Source organism: Apium graveolens, chromosome 9 (genome assembly GCF_009905375.1).
Source record: "Apium graveolens cultivar Ventura chromosome 9, ASM990537v1, whole genome shotgun sequence".
Taxonomy (NCBI): domain Eukaryota; kingdom Viridiplantae; phylum Streptophyta; class Magnoliopsida; order Apiales; family Apiaceae; genus Apium; species Apium graveolens.
In genome coordinates, this window is record NC_133655.1 from 180,250,296 (window position 1) to 180,269,846 (window position 19,551).

The following is a 19,551-nucleotide window of genomic DNA, read 5'->3' on the forward strand; positions in this document are numbered from 1 at the left end:
ATCACGTTTAGAGACAGGTGTTTTCAGAAGTTACTTTTCCCCAAAATATAATTTTAAATAAAATTTTCAAATACAGGGGATACGTAACTTAAAACGTTTATGTTCCATTACGAGAATAAAGCATTAGTTATTCACATATACTGAACCATAAGAGAATGGTCAGGGGTACTTGCCTTGCAGAGCTTTACCACTATTACTGATTGACCTTAGACTAACTTGGACACTCGGCTTTATCGCCTTACTATCAGACTATCCTGGATCCGACTTCAACGTTCAGGTCCTTCGCATGGAACCTCGCTACGCTTGTCGACTGATCACTATGTTATCTTTAGTTCGACTTCAATTCTTGAGTCCTTCGACTAGAACCTACAGAGCCGAAACACCCTACGTCAGACGTCTAGGTATGCTTGACATATCCTCAATAATAAATCTACCCATTCGATATCAATTTCCGACTCGTACTTATAAGTACTATTATAATACATACAACAATCAGGGTTCATGTACTCAACACTCAACTCAGTAAGCATTTTCGGAAAACACATATACGTGTCGCTTTAGAAAACAGGGTTGTCAACTATAATTTATAAAATATGTTCTTACGACATGTAGGTACATTTTGTAAAATAGGGTTATTAACCATATACCACAATATGTAGGCAGGTTCGCATGACATTAATTTATAAATATATAACTATGTACACTCGACTGATATTCCTGATATTTTACAGGGTACGCTTCCGAAATTTGGGCAGCGTCTCCTTTGCTTATTGGACTACCCGTCGAGCAACATCGACGTCACTTCATAACAACAACCAATCGATCCTACAATCCCGAACTTCACAATTCAATTCAAGCACCAACCAACAATTACAACTCACAATCCAATAACCTCGAATAAAATATTCAACTACTATTTCACATCGACTTACAAATAAAATTTATACATTTATTATCTATTTATTTTCGAATATTATGACTCAGAAATAATCATCACGGTCCACCGTCCGCTCGTAACGAGTTATCGCGAACGGCGGTAAAAAAAATTCGGTGCCCGATAAATTTCGGGTTTCCATACAAATTTTCACCGATAAATTTTAATACGGAATTTTCTGCATAACAATTTATTTCACAGATATAATCAAATAATTCCTGCACAGAAAATAAAAATATACTTGAATCGATCTTAAATTTAAGGAACACACCCCGACGCGTGTGCAGCACGCTCCGGCCACCTCACCGGAAGGAATACCGGCGTCAGCCGGAAAAGGAAAAGGGCGACAAACACAACAGAAACATCACACAACACACAAACCAAACCCAACTTGTATACACATAACAAACGTATGTATATATATATATATATATATATAGATACCCAATCAACAGGGACGAAATCAAAGCAAGCAGCCATCGACTGACTGTATCACCAAGAAACGGAGAAATAGGGGCCAGAGCACAAGAAAACTGAAGTAACAGGAGAGACAGGATGAGAGGGAGGGTGAGGTGAATGATTTTAATCGAGAGAAAGACTAAGCCGAGAGAGAGATTGAGAGCTTGGGGGAGAAGAACTGGGGGGTGGGGTTTTTGTTTTTTTTATTATGTTTTCATTTTGATTTCTTTTCCTCAAGCCACGTATCAACCCAAATGCATAGCAGCTAAACACTTGTCCTGCCCCTGCGCACAAGCCTGATTTTTGTCCCGAATTTGCCATTTTTTTAACGAACTAAGATGCGTGCAAATAAAACTCAAACAATTACTAAAATAATTCTAAAATTCTCGGAATATATGGAAACTGATTAAATAAAATTTTCATAATTTTTAAAATATTTTTGAAATGCAACTCGTATCCGCATTTCACAAATAGCGAACCAAGCTATACTTAAAACAAGTTCAAAAAATCACGAGAATAGTCTTAAAGTGTTACAAATATCCCGAAGTTTATAAAAACATAAATTTCATAATTTTAAAATAATTTCTGAAATGCCACTTATACCCGCTTTTATCGATTACACGAATCAACGCGCGGGTAAAATTAATCCTGAAAATTTCCAAAATAATTTTAAAATTCTCAGAATAATACGAACTTACTAAAATATAAGTTTCATAATTTTTGAATATTTCTATAATTAAATATGGATTTTACCATTAAACACACTCAGAAAATCATTTAAAAATAAATAATTAATGAAATATTGATTTCTCAATTTTATAAAGTCCTAAAAATAATTATTGAAATTACAAAGTCATAAAAACAATTTTAGAGATAATCCAAATATTTATGGAAATAAAACTGCAATAACACTATTTTTAACAACGATACAAAGTCATACAATTTATTAATTAACCACGCAGTTAAATTCTACACACTAGTAATCACATACACATAGCGGCAGAGTAATAACCCACTGACTGAACCCACACAAATATTTTATTTAATTATTTATTCCATAATTACACATTTAAATAATAATAAAAATATACGGGTCGTTATATACAAAATTGTTTTATAAAGCAGGGAATTGTCCAAATTCAACCGTTTTTACGTTTTTACAACCCCGAACATTTCCGAAAACTCCTTGCTAACCTAATCTGATAATTCCGGACATTTTCCATGTTTTGACTTTTTCGATCCGGATTACGGTTTGACCCGTGTGCGGCCCGACGAAAAATTTTTGATATAATAATCATTTCGATAATCATTTCGAAAGACGGGATAATATTACATTATTTTCGTATAAAGCGTTTTATAAAAAGCCTTGTTTGGATAATTATCCAATACGAGTATCAAATCGGATCGTTTTTGCAGTTACTTAGTGGCTAAATAACTAATTTATCGATCCAATACGATCCAACACGAACCAATATTCCATAAATATAAATAGCCCTTTTCTTTTTTTTATTTTATTCGTATAATCATAATCAGTCAGTAAAAACAAGTAAAATACAGAGAAAACCCTAATTATTCGTTATGTTCTTGAAAATCAAACCCTCGAACGAAGGCTTTATCGAACTCCGATTCGGGCGTGCCATATATCAAATCCAAGCTTTTGATAAGTACTTCCTGAATCAATCAACCATTTTAGTGCGGAAATCAAGGTGATTTTCATATTTATTTATTTTAATTCGAATTATTTGATAATTAAAATATGAATTTTTGTTCTTAATGTTGTTTGTGTGATTTGATGCTAAAATCATGTAGATCTTTTCTTCCTGGTCATTTTGGTATATTATATGACTAATTTGGAGTTTAATAACATGTTCAAATTGATGTTTGATTCTCGGATTTTAAAATTAGGGTTTATAACTATGAATGTTCTTGATTAAATTTTGGGACTTTCTATTTAAAGGGTTATTAATTCAATTAATTAGTATCAGTGTATATATCGTGGAAAAAGGAACTTATTGATACCAGTTAGAGGGCCAAACTATTCCGGAATCGACCTCGCCAGAAAAGGGCAGAGGTGTCGCTGGAAAAGTTTGAACGGATTTTCCGGTTTATCCAGGGATCAATTGGAGATTTGGTCGGTGTGATTTTGCTTCTGGAAACAATTAGAACATATCCTGCTATTTTGATACGATTCTGGGTGGTTTCATGGTGGCCGGAAAAAGCTCCAGGCGGCGGCTATAGCTGTCGGCCGCCGGAGTTGGTAGAGAACGGGGAGGACGACGGGGAAACTACCATTTAGTACCCAGAAGTTTCCCTGATTTACACTTTCAATATTCTGGTTTTAAAAATATATAAAATTTAAATTCCTGTTTATAAAAAAATTCAAAAATCATATTTGAGTTTAAATATTTGCAGAAATGGCATTTTATTTTTATAATATTTTCAAAATTGATTTTAATTATTTTAAATTTCCAAAAAAATTCATTATTTAATTTCTGAAAATTATTTTCTAATTCAAAAATAAATCTTAATTAATTAATTTTAGTTGATAATTAATTATTTAATTAGTCAACTAATTTAAATATTAATTGATTAATTAATTTAATTAGTTAATAATTAAATTATTTAATTAGATTTAATTATTTATTTGGATTTAAAAATTTCATAAAAATAGTTTCGAGCTTTAAAATTTTATTTTAAATTATTTTCAAGGCTAATAATTATTATTAAATTATTTTAAAGTCATATTCGGGTGTTCGAACCCTGTTATTTAATTATAAAATGATTTGGAGACACGTTTTAATTCCTAAAAATGTTCAAAAAATTGTATTAAATAGACTGTTCGTCCGTTTGATACGAAACGAACGCCTATAGACTCTGAAAAATATTTTGCTTCTATTAAAAAAAAATTCGAGACTTAAATTCTTTTGTATCAAAAGGGCGTTTATTTTATGATTCATTCCGAGTTAGTTATTGATCGATAATATACTCTTTTTGACCCGATTTCAATTCTAAATGTATCGATACCTATTTTTTAACGATTCAAGTTATGTGCTACATGAATTATGTGATTATGTGTTATATGAATAATATGATTACATGCCTTATGTCTACGCGTTATGTGAATTATGAGTCCACGTCTCTATTAAACTTTATATGATTAAAGATTATTATCTGTTATTATCGGGCGGGTTGACGATAAGGATAAGCGTATAGACTATATAATTATATATTATCAGTTAATTGAATGGTATCTTTTATGATAGATACACATAGTGCGAGGTATTCAAATCCAGACAGAGATTTTAAAAGTAAAGCTTGATTACATATATTAGTGGGACGAGTGGATTCAAAATAGAGATAAACCTGAAATGGTGATTGACAAGAAAGGTCAAAGGACCTGTCAATGGAAATACAGATACATCAGGACTGAGTGATATGGCAGATAGTTAAGATCAGAGGTTTATCAATTAAGGCAAGTATTCTTAACCTTTAATCTAAAATACTGCAAATATTTCTTCATTCCTATTCTAAGTTCAGAATCGTTAAAATTTTTTATATTTCACTGCAATTACATTTATATATGCAAGTACCTCTTTGATCTTGTTCCTTGATTATTGATTAATCTCTTGAGCAAATACCTATTATTTCGGGTTATTTATGAACCCGGAATCGGGATGTTTTGGAAATCAAAGTGATTTGACATCAAAATACTCCACGGACTAGATGGTTATGATGAGGGCCAGGAATGAGCTGGAACCTAAGGGCCAGAGATGGCTAGTCCCTTTATTAGTATGCCATAGTTTTCTGGGTACCCCATAAATTGGTGGGTCTATGCAGTTGGGTATAGATCCGTACTATATCCTTACTGATCAATAGGTTATATTGCATATATTGGTTTCTAGTGTCCAGTCTAATTTATTGTTGATCGCCATTAACGACATTCCTTCTTGAATAGTTTATGATTATAAAATCTAACAAAAAGATGAATCAGTGAAACATTCACTGTTCTTTTACATAAAAATGTGATTTATGATTAAGGGCCAATGAGGGCAAATGTTTTATTTGCTCAACTATTTTAAATAAATAAAGATGTTTTGAAAACATTCAAAAATCATTTTCAGAAGTTTGTTTAATCTGATACCTGGAAACCATTCATGATAATTGTTGGGCATTTTTGGCTCACTCTTGCTTTGTGAATTCTTATTTCTTTCAGTATCAAATGAGGACAAAAGTGAATAACTTTTAATAGACAGCAAAAGTGGAGAGATTCCAGCTGAAGAATTTGGAGATGTCGGAGTAAACAATAAGAGGAATTTAGTAAAGTGGTAATGAAATTGTATTAGATTATGTAATTTTAGAAGGTTAGATTCTTGTTTCATACCATAACCTGTAAGAGATTCGGAATAATGAGGGGTTATCTGGATATTTGTTTTAATATACAGGATTATATTGTTTAAAGTTGTTTAGTGACACCCGATCCTGGCCCCGTATTTGGGGATGTTACATCTTCCTTGTAGTCTTGCACAAAATCCAAGTTCCTCTTCGGGTGCTTTTTAGATTAAAAATTATATTTGCACTCCGAGGTTTTCTGTGAAGCTGAATTTAGTTATTTATGGGTATTTTAAGGGATCCATTGGTATTCGTCAAGGAGACCCCATGTCACCTTATTTATTTGCTTTGTGCATGAACATCTTAACTTGTCTCTTGTCTCAAACCCCTCCAAGTTTCAAACACCATTGGAGATGTAAGGAGCTTAATATTTCCCATCTTTTTTATGTCGACGATGTGCTTTTATTTGCCCATGGCTCTAGGAACTCAGTCATGCATATCATGGACAGTTTAAATTGGTGTCCAACCTAGTGTGCATAAGATCACAAGCTATTTTTGCAACTGCGAGCCTGATTTTATCAGTTGGTTTGATGACACCTATTCTTTCCCGAGGGGAGAGTTACCTGTTAAATTTCTGGGTATACCTTTGATCTCATCTCAGTTTTGTATTAATGATTGCATCCTTCTCATTTTGAAGATCACATCCAGGCTTACCTTTTGAGCCAACTTGCTTTTGTCTCTTATTGGTAGGGTTATGCTTATCAAATCTATAATCCGTGCTATCCAGGGATTTCAGAGTAACCACTTCTTGCTCCCTTCGGCTGTTCACCAAGACATCCAATCTCTCTTAACAAGGTTTCTTTAGAGAGGTAATATAAACCAAAAGGGATGAGCCAAGGTGGCTTGGAATTCTCTTTATCTCCCTAAGGAGGAGGGTGGTCTCGGATTAAAGAATATGGTTCAGTGGAACCGAGCTCAACTTATACACCATTTTCTTAAAGTTTGCACAAACTCTAGTTCGCTATGGGCTTCTTGGATCAATCACTCAGTTTTAAGACAAAGGCACTTCTGGACTATTGATATACCTAGTGACTGCTCCTAAATTTGGAAGAAGATTCTCAGGCTTTATGGTGTGGCCCTCGATCTCATTGTGGTTTGATCCTTGGTTGAGCCATTGTTATTTTTCCAATTCTAATACTTCCCCTATCATTGCTTAGAGCTTTCTCCCTAGCATTGCAAAAGTTGGAGCCATTATTTGTCGACCCAAGAACCATCATGTCGACCCTGTGTTCACTCGTTGGCTTCAGGATTCCAATCTCCCTCCTATTCACTCCCAAGGCCGTGATCACATTCTTTGGGATGGCCTTGATTCCTCTAAGGTTCGAACCTGACATATATGGAGTTCTATTCGTGATACATGGTTTAGAGTTTTATAGAATAAGGTAGTATGGAATATGTTCTGCATTAACAGATTTGCCTATCATCAATGGCTCTCATGCCGAGACCTCCTTAGCACCTTGGTACGCCTTCACAGGTTTGGCATCTCCACTACTCAGAAATGTTATCTGTGTATTTTAGGATGAGAAACCACTAATCACATCTTCTTGCACTGCTTGTATAGCCACTGGGTTCTTTACTGTCTTTTTTTATTATTAATTTATCTACTTACTGTGATTCTTGGATCCATTTCTTGGAGAGGTTGATTTCTTTAGAGGATTCTGCTAAGGGCACTATTTCTCTTTGCTTCGCCTAGATCTTTTGTTACCACATCTGGAGAGAACGCAATGCGAGGGCTCATGACAAGGGTGTTTTCGGACCTGAGAAGTTATTTCAAGGAATCTTAATAGATATCAAAGCCCGTCTCAATGCTTGAAAGTGGTTCGATTCTATTATTTTTAACATGTCTGACCTGAACATTGGTATTAATTATTGATAGTAGTTTAGCTGTTTTTTTGTCCCTTCATAGTTGCTTTCTATCTCCAATCTGCTGTAGATTGGTTATAGATAGTTATGTCTATAGCCTGTCATAGATCTTAGGGTGAATCCCTTGTATATTCTCCTCTTTCTTCTATAAAATTTTATTTAGCTGAAAAAAGAAACTCTAATTAAGTGTTATAATAGGACAATAATTTCTTAGGTAATGTAACACTACTTAGAACACTTGTATTGCAGTAGCCCGCTTACGACATAGTGTTAAGGGCAAAAATTATGTATCAAGTTACTCACACTAGGGAACCAATTTTTTCCCCAATTCTAACTAGATACGTGAAACTTAACCCTTGTTGGTCTTATTTTATTAGATCTTATAGATAAGCTCGACAATTTGACTTTCAATTATCCAGTTATTTCCACAAGAAGTAAAAACGCCTTCTTTGAAAACACTACTAATGGGCTTTAAAAGCCTCATTGAGATTGGACTCGGGTTTTGAACAAAATAAGATCAAAGCCTAACTTTTCTTGTCCAATTTCCCAACCCATTTGCATTTCATATATACACCAGATGTTGTTCGTGCCTTTACAATATTGTTTTCAGCAATTCTAAACATACATCACAACTCAATGGGTATTTTGTCTATTTTATTCATTTTATAAATAACAAAATGATAATAAAAGTTATTCAAAGATTACTTGACCAAATCAAGCCAAGTCTCTAGACCAATTTTGAAACCCAAAATCAAGATACATTTGCCAATCATCTTTAGAATATGTGGTCCAACCGGATCTCACTCTTCCTTTTAAGTAAATTTATATATGGTGCCTCATTATTATCATTTTTTTCTTGAAAAGTCTATCATTCTAACATCCTTTCAAGGTGCTTAATCATATCATAATCATCGATATGCTCTTGTTGCTTCCAAATTTCAGCACCCTTAATTGCAAGCATGAGATATGGAACATCAGTTACATCATCAATATGCTTCTGATAAGTATTTTATTTACCACATGTTTCATTATCAACTAGAAGAAAAAGGGAGGGTTTTGGGTGATATTCTTGAACTTGAGGATAATTCTCAAGTTCCTACATCAGTCCATAAATTATTTTATGTCAACTTGTCCTTCTCAAGGACTATAGCATAGAGAAACTATTTGTGTTATTTGTCATTTGATATCTACAATAATAAAGTGCATAAAATAAATTAGTATCCAGATGATCATTAAATTATGTTCAAGTAAATATTCATATACAGTTAGAATATATATCCCCCACTATTTTTATCAAATCAATAGTCATAATTATTAATTCAAAAATAGTATCTTTTGTATCTTTTTAGTGAGCCAAGATCCATATTTCACCACGCCTTATGTCAGCTATGTGACTTTACTCCCATAACATGATTATTTAGGTAGACAACATTTATAAATTATATCAACTATATAATTCTTGGATAGTTTGGTGGAACAACATATTCATATTTATCCAATAAATCTTGCAAAACTTCATACCTCTAAGATCACAATCCTAATTGTGGTAACTTAATTAGGTCAAACACAATAGTGATAAAGTATTAATACATAATTCAACACATCTTTCCACCATCGATGAGAGTATTTAGCTTTAGCGAACTCAGTCCTTATCGATCTAGGTGATGCATTGGAGATATTAAAAGGCATCTGATCAACTTAATATTAACTCTGGGATGTTTTTTAGTTTTAAAATGATCATGATCTCATTATAAAGAGATTCTAAATTTTTCCCTAACAAATTAATTCAAATCAATTTTCTTCAATGGGTTGATATCTGGTAGTGAAGAAGACAACACGGTCTCCTTTAAAACCTCAGCCTTACCAGTTCAAAAAACATGGTGTCGAAAAAATTAATTCACGAAGGAAATAAAGAAGGTTGATAATTTATTCAGCGTTTTATAAATACATAAAAGATTATGTAATGATTTTACAATTAGTGTAATAAAATTGTTGATTGTGATTTTGAAAGTATATGTGCCACATGTAGCATATATTAACATAACTATATATGCATACAAATATATATATATATATATATATATTCATATGAATATATATGCGATATTTTTATGAAATTCTCTTTTTTTGTAGAATCTTACCGTCCACTTACTTTCTGTATTTAAATTACGTAAAGTATATTATAATATATTATTTTTTGAATCATTTATATGATATCTTGTAAATCTCGTTTTGTATAATAACATATTTTATTGTTTTCTACTTATAGACTTTATGTGTTTTGCATAATTCTCATAATACGGTGATGTTTATGCAAAATCATTGGCAAAATAATATGTTCTTTTGTATTTTACATAATATTTTACTCCAAACCAAAAAAAATATTACAAAAAATTTAACTCATCTAGATATATGTATAGTTACCCTCTTATCATAATATTTATACGAGCCTGGACATTTAGGTGTTGTTTTGGATCTAAGTTATACATAAATTTCTTACAGTCTACATTGGAGAAACAAAATTGACAAAGCCCAACCCACGTTAAATTGACCTACCTATCTATTCCATGTCTCAAACCTTAATTTCTCAGCCTCTTTCTTAACCCTAATTTTCTAGCCGCTTTTTCCTCCCTTACAAGTCTCAGGCTTAATTTATCCCCCCTACAAGTCTCAGGCTTAATTTATCCCCCCTACAAGTCTCAAGTTTAATTTTAATTTCTAGATGCTCTATCAAGCCTAAAATTCCTAGTCCTCCCTTACATGTATAAACTTAATTTCTTCTAACCGTATATAATAATCAATTAGTTGTATGGGTGGATCCTAGCTAAAGTAATTAGTGGATCAATTTGTGGTTCTTTGCCTGAAGTAATTAGGGGATTCGTATGCTTTCAAAGTAAGAGTTTTAGAGGTAATTTCTGATAATACTTCCATTAAAAGTTTACTTATTTATATAAATGCAAATTATATATTCTTGTACTTATGTCTTTGTGTAGGTAATGATTTACACATGTATGTATTTTATGTTCATACATATGCTCAATTTATTGCATTTTTTTCTATGTTCTACTAGGTGGAAAATTCAAAAATAATGAAGAAGATGCTCCATAAACAGGTACTAACAATAACAAGAAACATGTACTAACAAGAAATTACTTAAATTTATGGACACTGTATTAGAGAAAGTATGTTTAACATTGGGTTAGAAATATTACCAATGTAGGAGGGTAGAGTTAATGACATAGGTCCTCCTAAAACTAATGTTTTTACATATTTTATATATGTAAAAATATATAGATTGACATGATAATTTGACCATTCTCCCGGCCCAAGCCGAATGCATTACATATCCCTAGATGATATAGAGTTGGTTATGTTTTACCAGCCTCGAAGTCTGATTTTTTTTATGTGCATCATCTTGTACTTGTTTTTAATGAATGCAGAGATTGTTAATTTTTACTTTTAGATAATTTTATTATTGTATGATGGTATATATATTTTTCAGTATTTGTAAATGAGTTCCTACAGTCCACTGGAGCAAATTGTGCTGAAATTTCTTTTTCAGTTAGTTACTATGCCTGACAAGTGAGATTTTATATCATTCAAGAAGCTGGAGATGTCGTTAAGACTGTGGAAAAGTCAGAGAGGTACTCATATCTTATGACAATTTATACTTGATTAAACAAAACTAATCATTGTGTTAAGATATGAAATAAGATTGGTGACAGACTAATTTTTTTAATATATTATATTTTCCGCACACTTTACCTAGTGACATATGTTTGTTTCCTAGTAGCATGCCATCAAAAACACATATTAAGTAATAAACCCAATGAGTTGGGTCAAAGATCGATAATGTCTGATGACTGATATTCATAATTTTTTAAAATATTAATTTTGACATAAAAGTTAAAATGGCATTTTACAAGGACCTTGTAGATGAATTTTTTATAAAGGTGCAACTATGGAATCAATTGTCTCCTTTGTATCGAATCTCTTCTAATGGGGGATTTATGTTTATGTAGAAATTTTTACAAGGTCACATATTTGAAATACAGTTGGAAGGAGATAAATTATTGTTTCCCGTTGTGACATCTCACAATATCAATTAATGATAATCATCGTTTTGTATTTTGTCTTTTGTGTGTTTGTGCATATATTTTTGCTTCAAACATGTATTGACAACAAAAATAAAAATAGTTTGAATAAATGCTTGTAATGTTTTCTCGTATCAATTAATTTATTAACTTCTGTATTAACCACTTATGTGTTTAGGTGTGTGTTTATATAGGGAGTTTAAACGTGGACATGGAGTTAAATAAATCAAAGTTAATCTATGGTCATCAAATTGATTCTCAGGATAATGACATGAGAAGATTGATGAGGACAGGATCCATATGTAATTGAGGAGTAGGATCCATATGTAATTGATGCTATTACTTGTTATGATTCATCTGTAATTGTTGCTACCACTTATTATGATCCATATGTAACTGATGCTAGTACTTATTATAATTCATATGTAATTGATGTTACTACTTATTAAGTAATATGTCATGCCATTTGATCTTTTATTCAAGTGAATGTTATATTAAAAAAAACTTAATTTGCAAGTTTTGCTAATACAGAAAGATACATGATATGTTTTCTTATCAAATTTGGCCTGAGGGAAATCAATGAGCTTGTCATCAAGGAATTTTTGGAATGAATAAACTGCAGGAAGGAATCATGGTCAACTATCATGCTCATCTTGCCAATTCTCCATGATTTTCTAATTGTGTATGGAAGAGACCTACTATGTTTATCTACATAGTTTGGGTATAATATATTAGTTATGTTTAGGGTTGGTGTGCCCATGGCTTAGTTAGTTGAAGTTACTTTCTCTTTATCATCTTATTGTAAAGATTATCCATAGATAGTTTTGGAATTTTTTTCTTATATACTATTCACTTAGAATAAAAATACACATATCTAGAAAATATCAAGTCTATGGTGCATGATTTTATAGCTCAACACCCTCTAAGACTAAACAAAACTGGATTACGAAAGATCCAACAAGAGTTATTACAAACATCATATATAATAGTTAGTACGCACACGGTCAATATCATAAGAGTATTCGTTGTAATCAATTAAGTATACTTAGTTTATAATAATGTCTACATCCTCAAATATTTCCATCCCCTCCTAGTTTTTTCAATGTAGTTTTTAAACATGAAATAAGTTGACTTATTCCTAACCAAGACATTTGAAGATAATAATGAGAGTAAGGTAAAATGTCCCAAAAAGTAGTAATATGCATGTTGGACAGATGATCTAAGAACATTCACATGTCATAAGATAATATATAGATAGAGATAATGAGTTGGGGGATAATGAGTTGGGGGATAATACATGTCATATACAGATATAGAATTGATCTTGTTAAATTGCCCATATAGTATTTTAGAAGATCTAGTCGATTGAAGATCTATTTGGGAATAATATGTTACAATAAAGAAGAAAAAAGTTTTCTTTGATGGTAGCTTGTATCTTATCCTCATTAACTGTCTTTATAATATTATGTTTAACACTATTATAAGATCTCAACCAATAAGAGAAAGAGGATACCTAAGAAAAATGTCTCTTTATGATGCTCTCTATGACCTTGAAATATAGTGATAAACTTTGTGAAATTTGGTCAAGGACAAATAGGTGAGATTTCCCACGCTTAGTTACTCAAGAACCCATTATGGTGACTTTCACTTCATAAAATATATGAGCTTGAAATATAGTGAGAAAATCTATGAAAGCTCATCAGGATAAATGGTTGAGCTGTCCGAGGCTTTGGTACTCAAGAACCCAAAATGAAGACTGCTCCACACAATCTCATTTGAGGATAAAGGAAATTATTAATGAGGAGGATGAATTTGAGAAAATAGCTAATTTTATATGATTGTGAAGACGGACATTATACCCTGTAGGAACATGATAATGTAGATAACGCAATGACCTACTTAGAAAGAAAGATATCTAACATAAGATTCACGAAATCTATAACATTCAAAGTAGATGACGAAGTTCTTTCACGAAAAGATTTTACGAAAAATTATTTAAGACAAACACAAATGGATATAGAAGTGGTGCATTTGAATGGGCCAAGATAAGATGTTTTGATAGATCCTAGATATGATGTTTCAACTGTGATGAGATGGGAATTTTGCTACAAAATCATGAAAAAGAACAATATAAAGAAGGAGAATTTGGTCCTTCAAGATAATTATGAGGCACTTCTCTGAAAGCATCAGGAAAATGCTTACACTGCTAAGGGAAATAGTTGGGATGATAATGATGAGAAAATCCAGAAGTATATTGGAACCTTACTTTGATGGCACACTCAAACAAAGAAACTCCATTTATAATTGAGGTATTAGTTCTTATCAATATTGATTTTAATACTTCTCAATGAACATATCAGTGTTAAAATGTTTAACATGAAAGGTTTTGAGGTATAAAATGTAACGGAAAATGTAATTCAAAAGGTGAAAAACCAAACTTTTCGAAACCTTGCGTAGAATCGATGCGAAAAGCATATATTTAATTTATAGATCATTCTTTTTTACCTTAGGAATTTTTACAAATTTGTAGAATAATCGAGATACAAAGCTTGTTCGATGACCACACATCCCTCTCTCGCAATCTACACTTTATCGATATCCACAGGGGTGCTTGAACTGCAGGATTGGTTGTGTACTAGCACAAAGCCATTTCTTTTTGCTCTCTTCATCCTCTCTCTTGTTGGCTAGAGTTTTTTAATAAAAATCTTAACATTAAAAATCAGCCTTAAAAGATATTATATAGAGAGTAGAAAATTGAGTTATAACTTTTAACTAATTAGGAGTTGTTATTAATTCGAAATTCCTATGCGTATTATAATTGAGTCTCACTTAAATATTCAACAAATGAATTTCTAAATTAAAAATTAGTAAATTCGAATTTCATTATGTATTTAATTATTTAAGTCATACTTAATTAATATTTTAAATAATTTGAATTACTTTAATTTAAACCCAATTTAAAAGAAATGATTCTTCAAGCATTTTCTTGTGTGTGACACTATGGACTTTTATTACGTTGGCAAAGAATATTAAATCTAATTTCAAATCATATACAATGACCAGTATCTTGTAATACGTCATTGTGACAGATATAATAATACAAAAATCTGTGATCCATTAAATCTTTCGGGAATAATGCCCAGTGTAATATAATCAATTTAACCGTATATTATTAATTAGACTAGAGGCATGTAATGTGTCATCCAATCATCTTCATTATAGTATAATCCTGATGTGCTTAATCAATCAGTAACTATAATATTAGACGAACATATGTGCGCCGCCATGTATTTTATTTTCAAGCTCACACAAGAGGCCAAGAATATCATCCCTAAAATAGGAGGATTAAATCATTTATAGATCATTCATATTTCTCATATGATTCATAATATACTTGAAATACACATTAAATCATTACCCGATCGAAGATAACTTTAATGTAATCAAAGTAAAATAATTTAATATAAAAACTACAAGGATTATAAGTTTAAGGACCATTATTGAAAGAGATGTGTCCTAAGTCTAATCATGTATGATGATTTAAGAATAACTTTTATGTAATTTGTTTGATTTCAATAATAATAATAAAAGACTTGTTTTGTTTTTATTACGGGTTTTATCTATTTAAGTGTTTAAATAAGATATACCATAGTTTAGAGTAAAGCTTTTTATGGATTATGATGAGATCATAATAATGAGACCTAAAAGATGATAACTCTGAACTTAAATAGTTCCTTGTTGTAGGATTACTAACTGGTAATTAGTAATCCGCAAAGATCGGTACATACTATGCTTGCTTCATTATGAAGGATGTTTGTTCTAATAGACATTTGTGTGGTAACACTATAGCTAGTGTAGGTGCTTATTATAGAATAAGTTCACTGAACATGACTCGCACAGCTGAACAACTGATGAAGTTCACTCACGTGTCAGCAGTTGTTCACATAGTGATAGTTGTACAAGTGTCCTTAGACTTGAGGTCATCATAGTCATCTTATGTACACTAAACTATACTTTGGTTTAGTTCTTAGTCTCCAGGGACAATAATAAGGGCTCTTCTGGGTGTGGGAATTTGTACACGAAGATAGTAAATGATCAATAAAGGATCTACCCCTTCCAGTGAAGGAAGAGAATGTTCTATGCTGATCCACTTATGCTAGTTCAGGAATCTCTGGCCAGAGTGAATGGAATTAGAAAGGAGTTTCTAGTTCACATTAATTAGAACTAAGCATAGTGAATGGGAAAGCATATGATTAAATTAGATAGGCTTGACATAAGCTCCATGCCTTGTATTTAGTCAGGACATTGCAGGATAGAAGGAATTGATTGTACGGTAACTATTCACTGAATAGGTTCTTGGTATTCCAAGCAGTGAATTCGTATTATCAGGATAGTCATGATATGTTGAGAGGTATCCTCACGATGTAGAATAAATATGATTAATTTATTATTTAATCATATTTAATGAATTAGAGAATTTATTTAAATAATGATAAAATAGTTTTATTATTATTTATTTATACTACTAGCTTAATATTGAACCTACAGGGTCATACCATAAAAGAGAATGATTTAATGGTGGAGGAATTAATTAATAATGGCTGGTAATTATTTATTTATGAAAGAAATAATTAATTAGAAAATTTAATAATTGATTAAATGAGATTTAATTAATTATAAATTAATTAAGAAAAATTCTTAATATTATTAATTAAGAATTTAACTTTTAGAATTTAAATCAAGCGATAGAATTATTTTCTAAAGTGTTTAGAAAAGGGATTAATGATTAAAAGGTGTTTTAATTATTAGTTAATTAATTAATGAGAATAATCAATTAAAGGGTTATTAATAATAATATTTAATGGAAAAAATTTCAGCTGAAATTTTTTGCCTAAAAATATACTATTATAAACTCTATTTGCCTCAACAAAAAACAAACCCTAATTTTCAAGAAGAAAAGAAAAGGAGGCAACTCTAATTCTCTCAACCTCTTCCTCTCTCCATTACTTCGATCTCTTGGTGGATACTGGTGGAGTGCTTCACATTTGAGGAGCAACTGCTAGGGATCTTCGTTCATCATTCTTGGATGGCTTTTAAAGGTTAGTAATCGATCCCTCAATTTATTATGATTTGTATGCAATTATATGGGTTTTATGCATTTTAATTATATTCCACGCTTCCGTGTATGCATAAATCGTAAACATTATATCATTATAACTATGTGAATTACTTATGACACTACAAACATGTAAACTCTCACATTGGGTCTGTGACAGCCTCAACTCCGGGGTCAAGAGTTGATGTCATGAACAATAGTGTAACAAAAATATAATACAACCAACTCACCATAATACATATCCATGAATCCCTTGCCAAGACCTTTTCAAGGTTTAAGCATGAACAAGGTTACTCAATTATTACACCAGTGATTATTTACATAAGCCTGATACAAATATACTCTTATTACAACTCAAGAGACCTAACATATGGTCTGACTTAAACTACCTCATATGATCCGAATAGAGGAGGAGTTGACATTCCGCCCTGGCTATAGTTAGCAATAGATCTTCGAACAGGCGCTCGATCTCTAGCATCTGATATATATATATATATATATATATATATATATATATATATATATATATAATTTTACAATGGTGAGCAATCAATTGCTAAGCATTATCAATATATGAATAACCAGAATATAAAACTTTATGCTAAACAGTTATGGGAACATAAATAATAAAATGGTTAATGTACATAACCAAGGAAAACTGGATATCATCAAAGCTAGCATGCTCTTTAAAACGTAATATAATTCATGTGTTGTTTAAATACCAGAGTTTAATTTTAGCATGCTATTTCCATTTTCCAAATAATCTATTCCATTGCAGGAACCAAAACAAAACCATTTATTCCATTACAGGAACCACAAAACCATAATCAGATACATTGGATGTTCATAGGTGAAGATAGCTTATTAGTCTATCAACATAGGAATTCTCTAAGTGGCCATTGAGAATAGGTTTTTAGGAACTTAAAGACTAGCTAGGTCTCTATCACGTCGGACTAATCGGTTCAAGCAGTGTGCACAACTGACTTACCCTTTACGCTTCCACGCTGGGCCGTTACCGAATAACGGGCCTCTTACGCAACTCCAATATCTGATCCCTTTTATCCAGTTTTTGAATTCATTTAAACCTATCTCTTTAAAATAATTTTTATCACAAAATTTAACAGAACATTTCTAAACATGAGCTAAGTAGGCTTCACGTCCTTGTCTTAACAGCTTTTTGCTTGCATAACTGAGAGAAATTTCTTTTTCTTGCTTTTGTCCTTGAAAATTCATCCTGATATTATCCTCCGTAAACATAACAATCCTCTTTTTATTACAGTCATTGTTTGAGTTATGCCAGGATAACCAATCAATTCCTAAAATTATGTCAAATTCTACTAACTCGAAAGGTATTAGGTCAGCCAAAAAAAAGTGTCCTAAGATTTCTATCTGACATTTAGGACAGAACTGGCTTACTGAGACTCTATCTCGGTTAGTCACTTCTAGGGTCAAGGATTTATTTAAATCTCCCAACATTAAATTCATTTTATTCAAACAATCCTTTGACATAAAGACTTAGATGCTCCAGAATCAAACAGAACTTTAACATGTACGGAGTTGAGAGAAAGTGTACCTGCCATTATATCGGAATCTTGAACGGTTATTCTCTTAGTTATCTTAAAAGTGCTAACTCTAGCCGTACTAAACGTCGATCCTTTAGATGCACTACCTCCCACACTTCCTTGGGTAGCTTTCCTACAATTTTTGGCAAGGTGCCCTACCTTAACACAATTATGGCAGAATTATCCTAAATTCTCCAATCTGCATTTTAATGCATAGTGACCCTTTTGTCCGCAATTGACACACTCAATGTCGCCTTCTGAATCCTTTATCCCTATCCTTCCCAAATTTTATTTGAAACTTCTAACTAGATCCTTCTTGATCTTGTTTTCTTCTTCATAATTTATCTTATTCTCTTCCTACTTCCTTTCTCCCTGATAATCAACTTTTGTTCACTTTTTATAACTAGGACTGTCGAACTACAATGGTTGCACTACGCCATAGATGACCTATCTGCACGTTTTTCTTTGGTGTTGCCTTGGAAAATGTTGTAATAGGTATAAAATTGTGGTCCTATTACAAAACCCCAATTTTGGTGTTGTAACAGCTATAAAAACATGTTGCTACAGCTCAATACATTTCTGGTGTTGGCATAGATATCTTCCTTATTGCAATACGGTAGATTGTGTTGCCATAGACGTTTTTTTAAAAAAAATTAACTGAAAATTAAATGTAAATAATTTGAATAAACTATAAATGGTGATCAAGTTTTCCTGTTGAAGGCCCCTGTTATAGATTTTTTAATTCTTCAAACTCTCAATTCCATGAAAAACAACAAAGCCCTAGGGTCAGATGAGGTTAACTCTGAATTCTTTTTAGCTGCTTGGGAGATCACAGGGCCTACCTCATGTGGACGTCAAGTATTTTCTCTCCGGAAACACCATGCCTCTGGGAATAAATTCAATTTTTATCTCTCTTATTCCTAAGGTGGTCACTCCCTCTAGAATGCAAGACTTTAGGCCTATTTCATTATGCACAATTATGTACAAATGTGTCTCCAAGATCATTGCTTCTCGGCTCAAAAAAGTCATCCCTAGCTTGGTTAACATTGCTCAATCAGCCTTCATTCCTGGGCGCTCTATCTCAGACAACATCTTGCTTGCCCAAGAGCTCTTTTGAGGCTATGGCAGAGAAAC